Raw genomic sequence first — 23,206 nt, 5'->3', positions numbered from 1 at the left:
TACACCCGGACAAATGAGAAAAAACTAATCTACCAATTAACTACTAACATCTGAAAGGAAAAAAAAAAAAAACAAAAGGTGCTCTCCCCGTAAACTTTCCAGGTCTTTCTACAAGGAATATTTCTTGAGTGGGGCTAGCCGACTCAAGGTCTTTGTACAAGTTATATCCTACAAGGAATGCTCTCCATATCACTTGGCAATAAATTGTGAAGCTTACTGGGATAATCTCGTCTTACAACCAATCAAATACCAAATCAGACATTCCAAACAAATACGGATTACCTTGTAATTAGTTCTGTACCTCCCATCAACAGGTAAAGTCCTTGATCCTGTTAACAACCTATAAACATAAAGTTCTTGAATTATATACAGTGAATGTCATTTGCAAGCGCTAGATTGTGAAAGTAGATGTTATATGGTAACCTAGGAAGGCCATACAAAACAAGTCACTTCACATCCACGGGTCAGTCTATAAGGCTTGGTTACCATGTCTGCGACTCCCTATACTTGGTTTTCTTAAAATCTGGCATCACATTAAATATATAAAACTGTTAATAATACACGCATCTTTTATATCATAATTAAAAGTGTGTAAAGACTCGAATTTGGAAGCAGCCAATCCTTACGGTGGTTACAGTTTGTTTTTCTGACAAGCAGAATCCTCTAGTTTCAGGTAAACGGTGATGACCCTACATTCGATAGTAAAGCAAAGTAGCAACTCTAAGTTAGGATAACAGAAAGACAGGAGGGAAGGAAGTAACAGTACTCTGCAAATGAAAGTTTGACATATACATCCTCCATGGCCTCATTTAGTGCATAGGAACTTGCTGCTCCGCTTTCATATTTAAACCTTCATAAAATTATAGTATTTCAAGGTAGAGAGGTTGGCATTCATGACCGTCCATAATTGCTGAGTCTAGGCACTCAAAACATAGCTTTCCACTAGCGTCAAGCAAAAGATATGAAAAGACAAAAACTCTTTCTTAATTAGTAACAACAGGATGGAATGTTTTGGGGGATGATATAAGTATAACTGACCTCCATTCTTTCGCAGCTACAACATCGAGGAATGCTGTCGAGCTCATGTGTTCGATAGTATTTTTGTATCCAGAAATGATGAACTCTAAACTCAATGAAGCCAGCTGAATTAACAGGGATCTTTAATAATGTATGAATAAAAAATTGTCATTCACCATACACAACATATTGAATTATTGCCTGAAATTTTTTTCATCTATAAAGAAAGACCTAGTTTTTTTCTCCAATAAGGGGGAAAATGAGCATCACATCTTCAACCCAATGACTTGTGATGTTTTCACTTATACACTTGTGATATTTGTCATAAATAGCTGACCCATAATTTGTCATAAAGACTCAAAAACAGTTCAGCAGAACATATGAGTATTGTTCTGAATTCTGACCTTTCTGATAAATGAGAACAGCTCAATATCATTACTAGCCAAAGCATATGTACATTGTATCGAAATTTCAAATGCATGTCCATGATAAGAGGAAACTTTGATAGTAAAATGACTAACTCTAATGACAAATGCAAGTTAAAGACTCCTGCCGAGATACTTACAAAATTCTTGCAAACATCGCATCTTTGGTGATGCTTCTCCCTAAAGCAGGACTTATGGTAAGGACTATTGCTAGAAGTGGAAAACCGAAATGGAAAGAATGGATGTCAAAGTATTATTCATAATCATATTGGGATAGACTAAGAAACAACATAAATAATATTATTCATAATCATATTGTGATAAACTAAGAAACAACATAAATAATTCGACGACATTAACTTACGATTTTCTGAATAAAGTTTCAACTAGTTTTGATTAAACTCAGTTTTGTCGAGCAAACAGCATAGAAAAAGAAATTCTGATCTCACAATCAGTTATTGGCAGATGGCAAGCATCACAGACGAAGCATTGTGAATGCCAAACACCTCCCATGCAACTTAAAAATCTTCCATAGTCAATCTCAATATTACATTCACACATATTCTGCATACAAATTTTCCAGAACTACGTCATTTATTCTTTACCATATGCTCTTGATTGCAAATCAGGATGGATTCGAACCATCGCCTCTCAAAGATTCCAATAGGATATAACTCTGAGTGCTCTACCGAGTTGAGCTACAAATCTTTCATGGAGATGAGGTCAAAAATAATTATGTATCAAACCAGTCAAGATATCAGGAAATTTTCATTCCCCTAAACCAACTCAATCACATTTCAACTAGGTACACTTATGCGATTATCAATATTACATCCTGAACAAAGTTGCATCAGTTTATAGCCTTGAGGCATCAACAGAATGATGATTGGTGAGAACCACTAACTATTATTATGTGAAAAGGGTTTGTTTTTGCATTATTATACATGAAAAAAAAATTATATGGTATATTTACATAAAAATTATCCGTTCAGCACCCGGAGCTTTTGTAAAAGTTCAGTTTTTCAAAAAAGATGGGAAAACATGCCCAGATGAAATTTAAATTCTTTCAAAAAGCTCTTCTCTTTTTTTTTTTTTGGTACAAAAGAGGGCCAAAGGCCCCAAAAAGCTCTTCTCTAATGCAAGTAAAAAGGAGTTAAGAACTTCAAATAGTGGTGGCAACAAATGAATAAAGTTTTTTTTTTTTTGGACAAGAAATGAATGAAGTTATGTTTGCCACTACTTCAGCATATCCGTGTAACATAAAAAACTATAAAGTACAGCTTGAGATAGTCACGGATGACTAACAATTCATATAAAGTCCATTTTGGAGCATCTACAAAATACACTGCCTCCATAAATTTATCAAAATCAAAATTATCCTTAATCCAAACATTCACTAAAAAGCCATACTAGAACTAATAATGAATTCTAAAACATACTTTCCAGTTCAAAATTATCCTTAATCAAAATTATTTCCTAGTTTCCACGTCGTTTCCTTAAACAACGTGGAAACTAATGAAACATATAAAGATTTAATGAAACATATAAAAATGCACTACTGAACCATTGTGGAAACTAGGAAACAATGTCGTTTAGCTATATAACTTAACTACTGTTAAAGGATTGCATTGCCAAAGAAATAAGATACTAGGATATATTACATTGTTAACATGGGCAAAGGAACTTTAGTCATCTTCACCTTGATAATGAAGAGGAAGAGCATGAACGGAAACTTCTTAAATCAACAACACATTTTATTCAACTGTTGATGTTGCTTCATGTTCTCTCGATGCAACCACAACCCCCAAATTAGTATTGGTTGTTGTTAATTTGTAAATGAACAGCATCCAGCAAATCCAAGAATCCAATAAGATTGAAGTATTTACAAAGCACAATTCTTGACAGTAGATGCTTTAAAATTCTTGGCAAATGATCTATCATTACACATCATAAATGCCGACAGATGATGATGAATAACTCGTTTACCATCTCCAGTTTTGAATCAAGTTGAGTGAATAGAGACATGAAACAAGTTCAATATCTCCAAAGGTATACAACAGAACATAGCTACAGAATGTACATAAATAATCTAACTCAATAATTCTCTATCCAATTCAATACTTCAAATGAGATTAAAGAATATCAAATCTATTTTATTATAATTCAACACTTATTTATCCCAGCTTTGATGATAATTATATAGCACGAAATCATCTCCATGACGCAATTACTGCCATAAATATTAACAAAAATTTGATTAAATCTATGTTAAATTAAATCATAACTAGCATGGACACCCGTGCCAAGCACGGGCTAGAATTCCGTCAAACTTAAGGGAGATAATATTGTGATGTAGCAGAAGTCCGTTAAAGTTCAACATTAGATGAAAGAGTGCAGGTTGAACATCAAAAGAGTGAAAAACTCATACTTAAGCCTTAACGTTTTGGATGAAACTGTAGTCTCATTTTCACTGTGTTGTTGCCCTTTCTCCGATGTGTTGATCCACATTATTGTTGGCTCCACCAAAAAGTTCAACTGTGGTATGATATCCTGGTTCAATGTTGTAGGGGAGAGGGAGTGTTCTAGGTGGTGGATCACGAACACGGAGAATCTGAAACTTAATGGAGAGATGTTAATGTGTTAAGTGTAAGTTAAAATTTTATATTGTATGCAAGAGTAGATGTGAACAACATATAAATAATATGATCCATGTTGTAATGCCTTGAGACTTTGGATGAAGGTTTGATGTTAATCACACTCGTGTGATTGCTCTTAGCCTAATGTAAGGGTGTTCAAAACTGAACCAATCCAATACAAAAACCACAAACAGAACCAATCCAAACCGAAACTGCAAAAAACTGCATTTGATTTGGATGTATTCGGATCACTTTTTTACTCAACCACATGGTTTGGTTTGGTTTGCGGTTTTCATTTTACCAACCGAACCAAACCAAACCAAACTGCAACATAATAAAAACACTAATTAAAATCTATGTCACCTAGACCAATACTCATAGAAACTCAATGAAAACTTTTATAAATGACATATTTTTTCTCTTGTTAAGTTTCTTCTTTGCTTTTTTATTTCAAAAATGTATTTATGTTCTACTTGAACTTTTAGAGAATGATAAAATATAAGTATTTTACATTTTTTACATAATAGAATTAATTTTTGTCCACATTTTTAATTTGGTTTATGTTGTTTGGTGAAAATGAAAATTTAATGTGGAATGAAATTAAAAACATTGTCGGAACCTTGCTGAAAATATATTGTGTTACCTTTTTAACTCGATTTTAATGTTGTAAACAAAAAATTGTATTGTCTCAAAAAAACCGCACCAACCGATCCAACTCAAACCGTATTTGTTTGGTTTGGTTTGGTTCGGATTGTGCTTTAAAAGCCAACCGAACCAAACCAAACCACATGCTTTTTTATCTTGCGGTTCAGATGACTTTTAGCCTCAAAACCGAACCAAACTGCACCGCGAACACCCTAGCCTAATGTGATCATACAACTCAACTCAGACTCTCACAGAAGTTCCAACGTTGTGATAATTTTATTTGTTAGTTTTTGAATGTCGTTTTGTTTAATTTTTTATCTTAAATTTTAGTTTTCAAATGTCAAAAAATTATTCAACCTCTGTTATATTTGATTCATTCACTTTTGATCTTTGATAAGATCTGACAATAGTAAAATGTAGATGTATCTTGCTGACATAAAAAATACATACATGTTTATTAGACATTTTAAATTGTCGTGGCATTTTTTTTATGAGTCTAATATTTTGGTAAATTAATTGAACATTAATTCTTATCTCCTTCAATAATGTATAAAAGTACCAGTAACTCGTTATATACTTTATACTCTTAGAGAAAAACAATAACTCCTTACTTGTTTCTCTTTTCATTTCTCTCATGTTCAAATTCCTTTTTCGTCTTCTTTCTTTTTCTAATATACTTTCTTTTTTCTCATGAAAGAAAGGAACAAAAATATTTCTCTATAAAACCACTACCAACCCACATTTTTTAACATGTTATGCCTTTGATCTTTTTTGGCTCTCTCGCCAGATCAGAAATACGGATTGTCTCACACATAATAGTGATATGTTTATGTGTCATGTGTGAGTTAAACTTCTACATTCAAAGCAAAAGTATATATTGAGAAACATGAATGTGAGATGACCAATATATATAATGTCTTTCAGGTTTTGGTGAAGATGTAGTGTCAATCTCATTTTTGGGGTTTCTGTTAGTTAAATGTGATGATCAATCCATTATAAGCTCACTCAAAACTCCAAACACTATGATGAACTATTTTTTTAGTTTTTGGATTTCATTAGTTTAATTTTGTTATATTAAATATAAGTTTTTCAATGTTCACTTTCATGAAAGAAAAAAATTATCCAATCTCCACTATTTTAAATACCTTCACTTTTGGTTTTTGGTGGGATCTAGTAATAGAAAAATGTAGACGTGTTATGTTAAATTAACAAATTACATATTTATCAGACATTTAAAAATGATGTGATATTTTTTTAATTGATTCTCTTTTTGGGTGAAATAATTACTGATAAATCTTCAACTCCTTCAACTGTCCCATAAAATTATCAGTAACTCGCTCTATTCCTAACACTTCAATGGACAAAACACACACTACTTTTTTCCCTTATCATTTCTATTATCTTTAAATTTCTTTTTTATATTCTTTCTTTTTCTAATTTTCTTTCTCTTTTTTTATGAAAGATGATCATAAACCTCCATCCATCAAACCACTATCAACCCACATTTTTTACCATGTTGTGCCTCTGGTTGACCTTATTTGGCTATGTCACCAGACCTCATACGCAAGAGTCTCACACTTATGGGAGATATGTTAAAGTGTCAATTGTGACTTAAAGTTCCACAATAGATGCAAGTAGATCTTGAAAAACATATAAGTGAGATGACCAATATACATAATATTTTAAAGTTTTGGGTGATGATGTGGTGTCAATCTCAGTTGTGTGCTTTGTGATGATCTAACTCATTGTTGGCGGCCTTGAAACTCTAAACATTTTGATGAATTATTTCGTTCGTTTTTTCAACGTTGTTTGTATAATTTTTATATTAAATTGAAGTTTTTTGATGTTGTTCGCTTTCATGCAATATTTTATAATATCAATCTCTATTATTTCAACTTCCTTCAGTTTTGGTCTTCGTTGGGATTTCACGATAGAAAAACGTTGACGTGTTATGTTGAGTTAACAAAATACATCTTTATTGAACATTTTTAAATGTTGTGGCATATTTTTAATTGAGTTTAATTTTTTGGTAAATTAATTACCCAAATATCTCAAACTCCTTCAATAAACCGATAAAATTACTATAAAATCACTCTATTTGTTATAACCTTATGGACAAAACACACAATTCTTATTTTTTTTACCACTATCATATCTCTTAATCTGAAATTTATTTTTCATGATCTTCTTTCTTTTTTTAATTTTTCTATCTCTATTCTCATGAAAGATAGGAACATAAACCCCAATCCATTAAATTACATCAATCCACCTTTTTGACCATGTTGTGCCTCCGTGTGACCTTGTTTGACTATGTAGTATGTCACATAATTATGGACACATAGTCGCACATTGGAGAGAGAGAGAGAGAGAGAGAGAGAGAGAGAGAGTTAAAATTTTACATTAGATGGAAGAGTAGATGATGAATAACATAGAAGTGAAATGACTCATATACATGTATCTAAAGATTTTAGATAAAAATGTGGTGTCAATCTCATTTGTGAGGTTTCTCTTAGACAAATGTAATGATCCAATTCATTGTAGGCTTCCTCATAGCTCTGAACTCTATGATGTATTCTTTTGATTGTGGAGATATTCATTATCATTTTTCTCATGTTTAGATTTTTTTTTATCATCTTTCATTTCCTAATTTACTTTCTCTTTACTCATGAAAGAAATGAACATAAAGCTTCATCCATTAAATCACACTAAATAGAGTGATGTTAATGTGTCATATGTGAGTTAAAGTTCCATATTGAATGCATCAGTAGATGAAGAGAAACATATAAATGAGATGATCCATATATCTTATGTCTTAAGGATTTTGACGAAGATGTAGTGTCAATTAATGTGGTTGTTTTTAACCTAATGTGATTATACAACTTAGTTCATGTTAGCTCTTTTCTTGGATTCAATTTATGTCCCTAATTTTTTATCAGATTAGGTTTACGTCTTCTAGTTTTTTTTTTTTTGTTTTTTCTCCATAAAATTTTATCTTAAGAATAGTTATTAGAAACGATCCTTAAAATATCAATTATTTTCTATTTTTAATTTAAAAAATGTCTAGAATACTATTTAAAATGAAAGACATGAGATTTTATTGATCATCATAGGTTAAAAGTTATATATTTAATGTATTTAATTAAGAAAAAAGATATCCTATTTAACAAAGGCTTTTTTAATGGCAAATTTAATAATTAGTTGTTAGATTAATTTTTATTTCTTTCTCAAAACAAAATAAATTTTTTTCTTCTTCATCCGAGTTTGTACCAAGAACCTCTAACATCATCGGAAAAACACAATCAAGGAAAATCAATAAATACATTCAATTAGATAATTGATATTTCATTAAATGCTAAGATGATTTTGCATCTTTTGTAGAAAAAAAAATGATACTGTTCGTAACATTATAATTAAATCAACCATATAATCTGACATATTTTTAGGATCCGTTTTTTTTATCAAACAAATTGACCAAAAATAATTTGAATTAAATCAATTTTATAAGCAATTCAAAGGTCCTTGCAATGACATACACTCATACTCTCACCCATGTTTATTTCTATTTATCAGGTATAAGTAATTTTCAAAGTATCATCAGAGGCCGGATCACAGTAGAGTCTAGTTTAGGGTCTCATTATCCGCTATATTTTAAAAGGTGTCTTTTATGTAAATGTAAATATTTTGTAAATCTTTCTTCTAAATAAAGTTATTCAAAGTCATTTTTATGATGTTTTAAGTTCAAATCTTAAAGTAAAACTCCATTTGAGTTGAAAAGGTTTTAAATTCTTAATACTTAAACTGCGATGTTACACATACTTGTTATGTTATATCATATACTCGTACTCATTGGTCCTTGCATTTCAGAAGCAATTCAATGGTCCTTGTAATGACATCAATGATATGTTTCATGTTTGAGAAACGAAAAAAAAAAAAGGAAAAATTAAAGCCCAATAAAAAATGTCACGTCAACATGCTAGATGAAAGTTGAAGATTTTGCTTGTTAGTAAGTTATATTTGTTGTACCTACACACACACACACACACACACACACACACACACACACACACACACACACACACAACTTGTTAACAAATTCGTGTATGATTGAAACCTATGATGATTTAGTTACTCTAATTGGTAGAAAGTTAAGGCAAAGAGTACATGACTACATTTGATTGGTTGAGAAATCAAACAATGATGATAATTTGATGGTTGCCTTTGAAACATGATTAATAAGTGATAAAAAATTCAATTATTCTTTTGTCATTATAAGACTTTTACAGCTTTCTGCTTATAAATAAGGTAATTAATAAAAATATTAATGCATGTTTACATAGACACATTGTCTTGTCAAATAAATCACATGTGTAAACTTTTTTATGAGGTGAATTAGACTTTAACGGTCTTTAGAATATGAAGATGCAATGTGTACTTTCGATTTTTAGATGAGGTGAATTAGACTTTAATGGTCTTTAGAATATGAAGATGCAATGTGTACTTTTGATTTTTAGGAAGACATTTGTATATAATAGAGATGTCCTTATAGTACAAATAAAGAAATTAAACACATTAATGAAATCTTGGAAGTTGTGTATTTTTTAGTTTGAAAGTTCAAAATTTTATTTTTCAATACAAATTTAATTTTTTTAATTATAATTTTACCTTCTTAGCCCGTGTCTTCAAGGCACAATTTAGCAAGAACCTTATTCTTAGTTTCTTAAAAAGACATGTTCAAGTATATTTCTTTCTAAATATCATTTTTAAACAATTTTGTCGAACCATTGGTGTATGCTTTACACCTTGAAATGTGATCATCTCAAGGTATCAAATTTGAATCCTCTTATGCAAATTTGAGTAGGCTAGCCTGTACAGAGTTTGATTTGCCTTTAAATGGCCCCCTCTAGCGGATATGAGAATGGTTACCAGAATTAATCGGTCATGGGTCAGATACCGAATTTTTTAAAAAAATCATTTAGACACTTTCCTAATTTAATCTAGAGATTTAATTGAAAAAAATGAAGCTATTTTTTTATTTGTTTACAATAGTGAAATTTGCATCTAGCAATTTTTTTTTTAAGAAAAACAATTAAAAAAACTTTATATTTTGGTGTGTCTCACACAGATTCAATCCAAACGTGATTGTTACCATTTTTGGTAAATTTTTGTTTTTTTAGCAGAGTAAACTTGGTAATATTATACAAACAATAATCAACTCATAAATATTTTTTTCTTCACAATTTTTTTTTTTGGTAATATATGGGTATTTGTTTTTTTAGGAAATGGATCCTTAATCGGCTGTAAAGGGTTAACATCGTTTTTTTTACTATCTTAGTGAAATTAAAAATGAAAAAAGATTTGCATAGGTACCATTGCAATTATAAAATTATAAAATTTACACCGTAAAAAAGGACAATTGCTTTGGCACGTGAAAATCTTCTCATTCTCGATTTGATTTTGAATGTTCATAAAAATTAAAAATTACTACATTAATATGAGTAAGTAATAATAACAAAAAAGAAGTAATTAAAAATGAAAATTTAATCTTGCTAAATCACATTGGCTTTTTTTAAGGAAAATCACATTGGTTTTTTTTTTTTTTGAAGTAAGAAAATCACATTAGCTATTAATTAATGTTTTGCACTTCTTTTGATATTCACCATTTCGTTCACGCTTTTCTTTCGCCAGGCCTTTGGGATATGCTTGTTGCTGATGCAATATGAACCTTCTTGAGATTGTAGTCATTTTTTTTTCATTTCCTAGCCTTGCAAACAAAAAATCACATTAGTTTTTTTGAAGTAGGGAATAGTGACATACTTTTTTTTATCAAATAAATACCCTCAATCAATATATAAAAATGGGTTAGGATTAAATGACATTAAAGTGTCAAAGTTAATTTGATGCCAAATTTTAGCCATTGATTGATTTTAATCCAATGATAATATTGATTAAGTTAGTTAAAGGTGTCAATGTTAGTCTAAGTTTTGGTCTCCCTGTGGTATTTCCTCTTTCTCTCATATGCTCCCATATCCATGAGTTAGTGTGTTTTCGATTTGACCTTCCATATCCTCATTTATCTAAAAAAAAAAAATGAAGGTTATAGATTTGCTACTTGCTTAGTTTTTTAGGTACTATGTTCCAACATAGGTATATTGATATACGAAACATGGATTCCTCAAGTTCAAGGCATGATGTTTGGAAAAAGGTAAAAACTTTATGTTATACATGACCTTGATCATAGCTTTATAACAATAAAATATCAACAATCAATAAAATTGATAAACATCATTTCCAAAAACAAATACTACATAAAAATAAATACTTCATATATATTTTAATTGATATGTGATGCATTTCTTCTTTTCTCTTGATTGGCTTCCAAGTCCAAAATAAGAATCCGGTAAAAGACAAAGAACATATAAACACCAATTTTGAATAAGAAATCACAATATTCTTCACACACACAAAATCACAATAAAAAGTAACATAAGAATAAGAAATGTTAATCAAACAATAAAAAAAATAGGAAATAAACAAATAAAAGAAAAGATAATGTGGTTGAAAGTGGTTTTTTTTTTATGAGAGGAAGAGGTAGATGAAAATAATGAAAAACAATTTGTCTATATATAAGAAAAAAATCATGTCATGATCAATTTTGATTGGCTAATGAAAAATAAATGAGTCATGATCCATTTTGATTGGCTAATAAAAAATAAATGAGTCATGATCCATTTTGATTGGTTGATAAAAAAAATTAAATGAGATGAGAAATTTGAAGATGCCATGTGTACTTTTCAAAAAAATTAAGGCAAATGTTTATAATAGAGATAGAGATTCAAAATTTACAATATAAAGTTAATTTTAAAATGAATATATTAAAACATTAAAAAAAATTGGCTCACTCCCTTAAAAAAGAATTTGCTAACTGAGTAGAGTAAGTTTTTTATTTTTCTTGAATGACAATAAACTATTAAACGATTCTGACTTTTTAGCATTTATTAATTGAGATTTTTAATGATAGAATAAAAAAATAGTTAAATAAGAGTGTTTTAGCATTTATTAAATGTGCATAATTGTAATTAAGAAAATGCTTGTGACATTTTTTTATTTTTTTTTGGTAGTTCTTCTTTTTTTTTGGTAGTGGGCGGGGTTTGAACCCTGGATGGTAGTGGCCGGGGTTTGGACCCTGGACCTTGCATATTTTATGCATTGTCCCAACAGACTGAGCTAAGCGACATTTAATTATTCATAATGAGTTACAGACCTTTATGTTCACTTTATTCATTTGGCAGGCTTACCACAATGTACTCATTATTATCTTAAGGTCATTTGGTTGGCTTGTTGTTGGGTAATTTGGAAGGAAAGAAACAACTGTGTCTTCAAAAATGCGGTATTTGATCCTTCTAGTATTGTTGATAAAGTGAAGCAAACTTCCTTTTTGTGGCTTTCTTCGCATCTGGTACCTATTGCGTTTGGTTTTCATGATTGGTGGAGATACCCACTACTTTGTATGGGTGTCATGTAATTATTCTTTGTATTTCTTTTTTAGATGGTGACTTTCTTGTTAGGTGATTGTGGTTTGTAACAGACTTTGGGTGTTTCATCACTTTAGCACACCTTGTGCGGGGTGATTCACTCTCTTTTGAGCAATATATTCCATTTTGATTTGTTAAAAAAAAAAATTATTCATAATGAGTGTTTTAAATCATATATATTTTGGACGAAATTAATTCATATATTTTATTATTAGAGAATAACGACATTCGCAGGGTCCTAAAACATGTCATGTCAGTCGGTCTTGTTAGGATGTTTGAGAGAAGTTAAATCAGTCCTTAATATGCAATTTATTATAATGCTTTGAAAAAAAAAACGGAAGTCAGAAAATTAGAAGAACAGATGCGAGAAAAAATAAATATTATTCAAATCCTTTAACACATGCCTTAGGTAGAAATTTCAAATTGAAATGCATTCCTTATTTTTGAATGTATGAGCCTTCTACATATATTTGTATATTGTAAAAAGATAGTGCAATAACAATAAAAGACTTTATCAATGAAATGAATAATAAATTTTCACGAATTTCATAATAAGAAACGATGTATATATGACATACATTCAAATCTTGCTTAAATTCTTGAAAAACAGTGTCAATTTCACGTCACTCGCATCAATCATTTATAGTCTTTCTTCACATGAAATAATTGAACATCTGAAAAAAGGCAAAATAAATTGATTCAATACACACAAAAAATTGAACGAAAATATAAGAGAGAAAGAAATATATGGACTTAAGAATCAAGCACAACATGAAGCAAAACAAACATAAGAAGCTGATATGTGGTTGCAGTAAGATGAAGAAAGAAGAATATAAGAGAGAAAGAAATATATGGACTTAAGAATCAAGCACAACATGAAGCAAAACAAACATAAGAAGCTGATATGTGGTTGCAGTAAGATGAAGAAAGAAGAAAGCAGATGAAAGAGTCGAATAAAACATCTGATATATATAGTCTAAGAGCTTAAATATAATATTATTTGAAGCAATATGAAGAAAAAAAATATATGACACAATAAAACCAAAATCAAGCAATATGATTGGTTCAACAAAACAAAATTGACACATGTTAAACCACCATTGGAGAAACTCTTTTTAATGACGTGATTAACACCTTTAGTCAATTAGAAAGTTGTTGTATCATCACTTTTTCAGGTACATAAATATTACATTGGCTTAGAATCTTCTTAATAAAGGCAAATTAATACTTTCGATTACATGAATCATATCGTAGCTTAGAAATTTCCATGATTAGACAAATTAATCCTTTTTTTAAAAGATAGACAAATTCATACATGATTAGCGAAAATGAGTGCGGCAAATAATCAACTCTTCAGTTAAGGTAATAAAATTGTTCGTGGTAGAGTAAAAAAAATACATTTTGCGTAGTTAAACTTTGTTGACCAAATAAAATTAAAGATTGATCATTTCATACCTTTTTTTGGAAAAACAAAATTTGGAATATAAAAAAAGTATAAACAAAATTTGAAGCACTAAAAAACCAAAAAATAAGATGTAACAATGATGCGATATAATTGGCTCAACAACATAATAATGACACATGTTAAAATATCATTCGATATAAAATTTTAACTGATGTATTGAGAAATAATTTAGAAATTTGACTACTAACTATAATTATTCAATAACAAAACAATAAATTTTTAAACTAATTTTAGGCTACTAATTTTCGCTTACCAACTAATTAAGCATATATAACATTAAATGATATCACATTAAATGATTCTTAGAATAGAGAGGTGACATGTGTACTTTAGAAAAAAAATAACGCAAATATATATAATAGAGATTATAATAACCAGTTTATTGCATCGACTATCAACTAGTATTTGAGAACTGAAACCAGTTTAGACCGAAAATTGATTAGACAATACCTTTTTACCGAGTAAGAGAATTCCTTCGATGAATACGTCTTATGCTATGGAGAGTAGAGCGAAATAATAAAGAGGAATAAGGAAAAGGAACAAGGCAAGGCAACACCACGCACGAGAGAAGATCCCGGGTAAAAACCCTGTGCGATCTCTCTCAAAAACCAATAATTGTTTTTTTATTATTATTTTTGACCTGCCAAGCAAGCGCACCTGACATGGCAAAGGTCGGATGACAAGATCACTCTCAGAATTCAATCCTCAACACGCTCAGCGCATTAAGGTACATAAATCCTGAAGATACATCCTACATCCAATTATATTTCCCTCTCATATACATAATTACAATATCTGCAATCTGCTACATATTTGTATTTGATCAAACTTCACAACAACAAAGGTGATAGCATCAACGCAATAATTCAGAACTGGATTTGAGATCTGCACGACGATTGATCGTCATACCTGCAAAAAATCACCTCGACCGCCTTGATTTCTGACGGAACATGTACTTCTCTATGAAGTGTTCCAGATACCGAATCGAAAGTGAAGATCACACCCATCCACCGTAAATCTGAGACTAGAAGATTCAGATCTGTATAAAAAAAAGAACAGCATACATGAATAATGCAATCACCATCGGCATACATGAATAATGCAATCACCATCGGCGTGTAGATCTCCATCGGATCTATACAATTCCGGTATCGATCAACGTAATAGAGATGTAGGAGAAGGACAGTATCGGAAATTGAAGGAGGATTGAAGCACCAAAAACGTGTGAAATTCTAGAAGCGGTTGAACGATATAATATAAGTTAGTTTCAACCTTTTTGTGTGACGGGTAGATTGGGTGACGTGTAATGTTTGGCGCGACATGTTTAACGGTAGGTAGGTATCGATTATGAAAATTGCTCTTGACACATTGCATAAGGCTGTGACACACATGTAAAAGACGGTTTTGCCTCCTCGGCAGTTAACTGTCGAGGAATTCAAAATCCAGCTGCAGTTAACTGCCGAGGAAAACATTAATGCAGGCAGCAGGTTCTGCATAAATGCTAATCACTTCCAAGCCATTTTTTGACCAGTTTTTACCTGTAATTAAACCAGAGCATTTCCAAAGGCAATACAAATCATACAACATTGAAACTCGATCATGAACAAGAAAAATACAATATCTTTTACAATTGTCGATAATTAAATCAAACCGATATTTGGTTCAAACTACACAAAAGTTTAAAATTCATCAAAACGGTACAAAGTGTCTATAATTAAACAACACATTACAACTCATTACACATCATTAAATTAACTCCTTACTTACATTCATCACAATTGCATATGGAACGAACATACATATATAATATATCATTTTCCACCATATTCCGAAACATAAATCCGACGTCGCTATCCTCTTTAATAAGCCAAGGCATATATCTTGCCGTTTTCCATGCGAATTCATCTCTATCTTCTCCTAGGTCTATGCATGGCATTAGAGCAGACAAGTGACGTGTATATTGATTTTCACCAAGATGCTCAAAATAAGTGTTAAGTTGTGTCTTCAAATCATCAAGACGGTTCGTCGGCGTTATCATAACCTTAACCATCTTTTTAAACGCGGAGTACCTAACACGCCCTTCAATTCTTGCAACCTCAGACATGTTTCACTTGACAAAAGCTTTAACAAAATAATCATAGATTAGAACAAAATTAAATGGAATGTAATAACGAATAAATCAAATGCGTAAAAATTAATAAGCTATAAATAAGTATTGCACTAGTTTCAAGTAAATAAAAGTCATATTATCATATATATCAATATAAATTACATAATGTTACTTATATATTGGCCACAAAAAATTGGCATTACAATTTGGACCCCAAAATATACGTCGGTGTAATTTCTACAAAAAAAAGGACTAACACCGACAAAAAAATCACTCGTTAAAGGCCAAGTGATTGGAGAAGATCAAGTGACATAAAATCTTCCTCATCTTCCGCAATAACTTCAAATTGTTGCTTTGGTTTTTCGGAAGTGTCCAACAAAATAGGCGCCGCTTTGTTTGACTCCTTTTGTGGTTTCGGCGGTTTGTTTCCATTTTCAATAGCCATGAGCTTTCGGAACAACTCATGTTGATCCAAATACCCATCTTCCCAAGTCACGGCATCTTGTTTCTTGTGATTGTGCCACTCCGTAGATGATGGAGGTAGTGGTGATGTTGTTGGTGATGGCGACGGTTGACTTTCCGAATTTTGAGAATCAACAACCTCCTAAGAAGAAGGGATCCGACTAGTCGATGTAATTTTTCCTTTAGACCTCGCAATGGCCACTTTTTTCTTGGCTACCTTGGTTGTTGCTTTTTGTGGTGGTGGAGACATCATGGTGGTTTCAGGAAATGCCAATTGCCGCAAAGCCTCTTTGACTTCAAGCTTCATTTGGAAAGGGAGTTTCTTGAGACGTTCTACAATACCCTTCAACTCATCATCGACAGAAAAACCAACTTCATTACTTTCTTCGCCCATGCGTAACCTTTGCCAATGGTGGTGTATCTCATCCAATAAAATTGGCTTTTGTTCACGGAGTTCAGTAGCAATTTCGCATGCACATGGTAGGTCGTAAGATGTCCTTTGAACACAACCACAAATTTCCTTGTCCATGCACAATGTTTCCCTACAACGTGACTCTTCCATAGCAATGTTGTCCAAAGCATATCTAGACACATGACCACCTAAGCCGGAGTACAAAGTGACATCTTTGAATCTATGTTCCAACACGGTAACGCTCTGACCAAAGGTTGTTTGTATTGCAGTGAATTGAAGCAACAACATGTCATGTATTTTCTCCCAACAAGTACCCAAATCACCCACACTATTGTCCAAATATTTCTTCACCAAAGCATAAGCCGATTCTACCCTATTGGTGGATCTACAACCAAGATGCAACACACAGTCTGTCCATGCCCTCACTATTTTCTCCTTCACTTCATTCAAGGTGGTCATGGCATAGGCTAGGAAAGGTGGGAAATCACTACAAGCATCTTGGAACTCCACTAATGCATTTGCATATAACTCTTGAGTGGGCGATTCAACCATAGCTTTCCATGCCCTCATGATCTTCTTGACAACATCGCGATTACTCACCTCTTTCCCATCCTTTTTTCCCAAAGGATATTTACAATCTAAGACGCACCTTTGTTTAACATTTGCTTGCACATGAAAGTAATAATTCATTGCATAACTTTCCGGGAAAACAATTCCAACCGCTTTCATCAAAGACCCATCCCTGTCGGTAACAATCACCTTAGGCATATTCATCTTTGACGTAAGAAGTTTACGCAACATTTTTAAAACCCAAACAAAGTTTTCCTCTTTCTCATGCATCAAGAATCCAAACCCAACCGAATATGTCAAATCGATCGAAGTTACCCCAACTACCTCAAACATTGGCATCTTATACATGTTGGTTTTGTAGGTGGAGTCCATAACCAAAACCGTTGGAAAATTGTTAAACAACTTAACGGATGTTGGATGAGCCCAAAAGATATCTTCGATTGTAGTACTTTCAATACGTGTTCTTGAGTAATAAGTATAGTTGTGCTCCTCCAACTTCGAGATTAAATATTGCAACAGCTTCTTGTCACCTCTATTTGCCTTCCACATTTTTTGACGTTCATTGTACACTTGCTTCACATTTGTCATGCAATGTGGTCTTTTGTTCTTCAAGTGTATCAAAATATTTCTTGGAAGCATCTTGCTCTTGGTCAAGTCACGTACAATCTTCTTGTCGTCCTCCTTTAATCTACCGGCAAGAATGTGTCCTTCTAAAGCCGGCTCCATCGCATGGTTGTGAACTCCATTAAGAATGTTCAATCCCCATTCCTTTGTTTGCGTACTTTGATATCCACTAATCATGAACAAACACCCGCATTTTCTTGAGCCTGTTGTCGCATGCTTCGGTTTTTTTTAGGCACTTTGTGAGCTCCATTCCTTTCACACACTAGGCGCAACATTGGATGGATCAAGCTTAATCTTTGTGTAACAATTGTAAATCCTGTCTTATTTGCTTGACAACGTACCCACCCAAGCAATTCTTCTCTATCTTGAAACTTAACGTCGTCAGAAAAAAACCTAGTCGTGTCAGCTTCGTGGGCTTGAAGTGGGAGGACATCGGGGCTAACATATTTAGAAGCTTCAACATGGACGGAAGCTCCATCAATGTTTGGTTTGGCTTCAACCTTAGGCGGTTTGACATCTCCGGAAATTTGGACAAAATTTCGTTTTGTCTCTCCCGGAACATCTTCCGCGTTCTCGACCATTACTATAATTAAACAACACAAAAATATAAATTAACAACTAACTAATGCATAAACATCAATGCCATAATGAACTAAAATAAAAAAAACAAAGAAAAAAACAAAGAAAATTTTTTTGAAAAAATGGCAGTAGCTGCCATTTTTTCGTTGTGGAAATTTTTCCCAAGTATTCCTCGGCAGTAAGGTACCGAGGTTTTCCTCGGCAGTAAACTACCGAGATTCCCCATGACAGGGTTCTACGTAACTGACGTAGAAACCCATTACATAACCAAAAAATCAACCGAAAAAATGCACAATACCTGTTTTTTTACGTCAAAAGTGTGTTGATACATCCTATGTTTGATGCTTGAATCATTTTGGAGCAATATTTGATAAAATTTTTTTTTTAAGATTTAGGGGGGATTGGATGAAGTTTATGGAAGTTGATGAGAAAATAATGTGTAGGGGGAGCAGGTGACTGTTTCATCTGATGAAACATATTTTCTCGGCAGTTAACTACCGAGGAAATCCTCGGCAGTTAACTGCAGCCAGATTTTGAATTCCTCGGCAGTTAACTGTCGAGGGGGCAAAACCGTCTTTTACATATGTGCCACAGCCTTATGCAATGTATCAACATCAATTTTCATCGATTATTATATGTCCCCTTTTAAACGATATAAAAGGATACTTTGGTAAAATGGTATTGTTATAGTGGTTTGGTGGGTACAGCTACAAATTTGTTAGTTTGATGCGGTAGGTATGACCAGACTTTTTTAAAACAGAGAAGGCCTATACTTTTTTAGAAGTTTATTTAGCTTAAAAAGTCAAGTCATAAGCTATTTAAAAAACCTCTTAGGCATATTAGATCGGTCTATTTAAGTAAATATGAATAATATTATTTATTATTATATTATATTTTAGTACTTTGAATTAAAATAAAAATTTGTTAACTTTTTTAGTAATGTATTTTTTTTTAGTAATGTATTATTATAAACTAATTTTTTTTGCACATTATGCCTCTTAATTTTTTGCATATTTAAATGTATTATTATTATAAACTAGAATTGAAATATGGTACAATATATAGTCAACTTCTCTAAAAACTCATGTTGATTATCAAAAAAGAGTTTAATCTAATTGATGTATTAGTTGGCTATCCAAAACCGCATATTTATGTATCTTGCAGTTCGGATAACTTTTAGCTTGAAAATCGAACCAAACCGCATTGCAAACACCCCTAATTGACATGCCTTATCCTCTTTTTTTTTCTTCTTGTGGTGTCCGGGGTTCGAGCTCCAGACCTTGCATATATTATGCATTGTCCTTACCAACCGAGTTAAGCTCACGGGACACATGCCTTATACTCTATCCGATCACTATTATATGCAAAAATTCATTTTTATAGGTTTATTTAATAAATGACGTATTTGGTCAATAATATAGACCAAATACATCATTCATATCAACCTAAAAAATTGATTTTTCTTATAATAACGATGGGGGAAGTTTATTTTAAGGATTTAGTTTCTTCTAAATTTAAACTCTTTATATCTTTTAAGAATTTAAATTTTCACATTATTTTTTCTCATATTTTTTTCAACATGAAAGATCTTGATCGTGCTACACGAGTTTAAGAGTTCGTTTGACCTGTTTTCTTTTTTTCTTTTCAACTTGTCATCTGCTCCCAAGCAATATTGAGAAAAAGTTCTTTAAACAAAAAGTTAGTTATTTTATTAGAAATGATATTTGTACAATTTTTAGATAACTTTTTCTCTCATTTTTATTTTCTCTCCCCCTTGTTATCTTTTCATTGTTTTATTTTTTTTCTCTTTCTTTTTTTCCCTCTGCTGTTTTTGATCAATAAAAAGAGAAAATATAAAGTTTGTCTCAAAATTGTCATAAAATGGTTATACAAATATTCTTACTCTACCTTTTTCGACAAAGAAAAACACCGTTAAATGAGCTTCTTTCAAAGTTGTTGAAATAAACTTTATGACAACTTTTTCGGATGTACTCTATTAGATTCTCATTTGATACATTATATTATTATTTTACTATGAGTTTTTCTTTCATGAACAAATTTGCATGACAAGATAAAATATATTGAAAGAAATCGACATTTCATCAAAGAGAAGCTAAATAGTGGATTGATAACTGCTATCTAAATTTCTTTTGGGTATCAGCTGGTGTGTTAACAAAGAGTTTATCAATAGAACTATTCAACCAACTTACTTGTAAAAGAATGATTGAAATTTCTTTATTAGCTTGAGGGGGAATGTAAGAAATAGATAGCAAATAGTAACATTTGTAACTACTTTTTAGTCCGTTAAGTAAGCTCGTTAGGCCTAGATTTTTCTCAAATAGAATAATTGTCGCATTCCAATTTGTATCATTGAAATATACTAGACTATTCACCCGTGCTGCCGCACGGGTCATAGAAATTGAAGATGTAGTAGGCAAAAGCAAATTTAAACATGTCATTAATATATTAAGGTGTTCATTGCATTTACTTTGGTGCATAAATACATATGAGATTTTAGCATACTATAAATTACGGAAAACTTCTTTAAACACGACATTAGACGTAGTATCAATGCACATACTATCTTCATCCAATAGCAAGATTTTTAGACCATCACTTGAAGTAACTCTCGATATGGCGACATAAAGTTGTCCATGCGAGAAAACCGGTTGTGGAAGATATATGCCAACTTTTTTGAGTGATTGTCCCTGACTTTTGTTAATAGTCATCGCAAAACATACAAATATAGGAAATTGTCTGTGTTGAAATTTGAATGGAATTCTTGGATCTGATCGTTCTAATGATAGTCGAGGTATGTACACCTTATCTCCAATGTTGTTGCCTGTTATGACCTATCCTTCAATTAAGGCATGAGAAATTTTTTTTGGCATCTGCAACTAAAGCCGAGATAGTTCCAAGTAGATCATTGGAAAGACAACATTAGATATTTAATGAGACAGTTAAACATTAATGTAAGCCACATCACTACGGTGCTCAATGTAGTTTGTGTTTTCCACCATTTATATGTCCAAACCACTGGGAACTGGTTATCATTAATTACACATATATCCTACCAAATAGCTATTTTATTCTCACTCATGGCCAACTCCGTATGCAAATCGATATTGATTTTATGGTGCCCTCTTCCAAGTGTGTATTACAATATTTTCAAAAAATTTAACAGTGCAGGTAATTTTAAAAGGGTTATGATAGAAGACACCTTTTGTGAAGGTGTCTTTTATCAAGTTACTCTATGAGCATTTGTTAAAAGACACCAACTACTTTTTATGAAGGTGTCTTTTATCAAAGTTATAACTAAAAAAGTGAAAATCACACCTTGAGGTGTGACTTGATAAAAGACACCACACTACTTTTTATGAAGGTGTCTTGTAACATAACCCATTTTAAAATTACCAACTACTTGTTCTTTTAAAATTACCATCAATTTGTTAGATTATTAGTAACTTTTTTGGCGTAAACAAAATTTTCAAAAATTTTCAAAATTCTCCAACATTCTAAAGATGAAGCCTATTAGACAATTACCAAGTACTTATTCCATTATGTCTCATACCATTATTAATAAAAAAAGTGGGCAACAAAAATTGTCCAATATCACTAACATGAGACAGACGACATCTTTTACATCATTAGTAATATACTTAGCATCATGAACTTGCAATTTATTTTAAAATTACCAACTAAGGTATCCTTTATCTCTTAGACCATTTGTAAAGGATTTGGCATAAACAAAAAGTTACAATGTTCTAAAATTACTCCCAACATTTTAAACGTGAATGCCTTGGACAATTACCAAGTTTATTCCATTCTCTATTATGCCATTGGTAATAAAAATGTGTGATGTAAAACTGTCCAATATCACTAACATGAGACTGATACCTCTTAGACCAATTAGTAATAGACTTGGCATAATAAAACTTTTCCAACAAATTCTCTCAAGAAAAAAAAAATTCCAACAAATAAAATCCATGAAAATATATAATTTGAAACAAAAAATTAAACTGATGTTAGACCAGTTGGTAATCAAAATTATAGTGAATAGACATTCCCAAAAAAGATATCCTTAGCAAATGCCACAAAGAACAACCAAGCAGAAAATAAATTAGAGTACTTCACACCGATAAACTGGATACTAAGGGTGTGTTTGGGAAGAGGGTTTAGGAGGGGAAGGGAGGGGAGGGCTCACTTTTATTTTTTAAATTACGAACAATGTAAAATGTCTTTTTAAGATAAATTAAGTGTTTTTGAAGTATTATATGATCATTTATCATGTTGTTAATTCAATTTTTTAAAAATCATTTTATAATGTCTTTACATTAAAAAAGAAATGTAAGCCCTCCCCTCCCTTCCCCTCCTAAACCCTCTTCCCAAACACACCCTAAGACAAAGCTTAAAATTTGATCAAAATTTTAAAGTGATATAATAATAAATTGTTTCCACCACTCGGTGCCCCAATCATTATCCTGAACCAACAGCCAGTCCCCTAGCACGTGCATATTGTTGCCATCCACCGCCTATCCTGTACTGTTTGTCTTTTTGATCAACAAAGGTATTGGTGCACTTCCAAATATGACATGTATCATTGGTCTGATAAAACTCGAATAGGGTCTTGGTATAATGGACTCCATGAATCAATGGTATGAAAATGTCTGAGACATAAAACAAATACAAAAAAAATATATAAGATGTACGTTGATCAGTCTGATAGAAT

The 23,206-nt window shown here is 31.8% G+C and overlaps 1 long non-coding RNA gene across 1 annotated transcript; it reads right to left on the bottom strand.

Annotated features, from left to right (window-relative positions):
* Window positions 1–60: 60 nt before the first annotated feature.
* LOC146919965 (uncharacterized) lies at window positions 61–15,017 on the bottom strand. The gene is made up of 2 exons (XR_015011638.1): window positions 14,171–15,017; window positions 61–3,672 (listed from the first exon to the last, which is right to left on the bottom strand). It is a non-coding gene; the product is annotated as an uncharacterized LOC146919965 (long non-coding RNA).
* Between the last annotated feature and the right edge of the window lie 8,189 nt (window positions 15,018–23,206).

The sequence above is a fragment of the Medicago sativa genome, chromosome 5 (genome assembly GCF_051527215.1).
Source record: "Medicago sativa cultivar Bolivia chromosome 5, Bolivia_mono, whole genome shotgun sequence".
Taxonomy (NCBI): domain Eukaryota; kingdom Viridiplantae; phylum Streptophyta; class Magnoliopsida; order Fabales; family Fabaceae; genus Medicago; species Medicago sativa.
The sequence above is the reverse complement of the archived record's forward strand: the minus strand, read 5'-3'. Positions and strand labels throughout refer to the sequence as shown.